The following is a 421-nucleotide window of genomic DNA, read 5'->3' on the forward strand; positions in this document are numbered from 1 at the left end:
TTATTGTGATTTTTAGTTTAAAGTGTTCTCTTCCTTATGTGTGTATAAACTGACCTGGAGGTTACGACTGTCTGTTTATCTTTATGTGAGACAGTTAACTCTGTGTTTCCCAGATTTTAAATTCTTCCTGTGTTAGTTTGACCTAGAGTTGAACTGGGCTCAGACCGTAGATCAGATATCACACCTGGAACTGAGTTGCTGGTTTGTTTAGGTTAAATGTTTTACGACCTCTGTTGTTTTCCTGACTGCCCCCTGTGACTGTGTTTCTTTGACAATAAAAGAAGGAGCTCGTGTGGAAGGATTCAGAACTTTCTGTGAACGGCTGATGAGCTGTTGATGGAAAGTTCTCCTTTTGCAAAAGCTTTGTCTATAAAATTCATATACGTTGTCTGTGGTCTTTTTATGTAGGTTCGAGAAAAAT

The sequence above is a fragment of the Poecilia latipinna genome, unplaced genomic scaffold, assembly GCF_001443285.1.
Source record: "Poecilia latipinna isolate Pla-1442-1.1 unplaced genomic scaffold, P_latipinna-1.0 Scaffold4459, whole genome shotgun sequence".
In the NCBI taxonomy this organism is placed as follows: domain Eukaryota; kingdom Metazoa; phylum Chordata; class Actinopteri; order Cyprinodontiformes; family Poeciliidae; genus Poecilia; species Poecilia latipinna.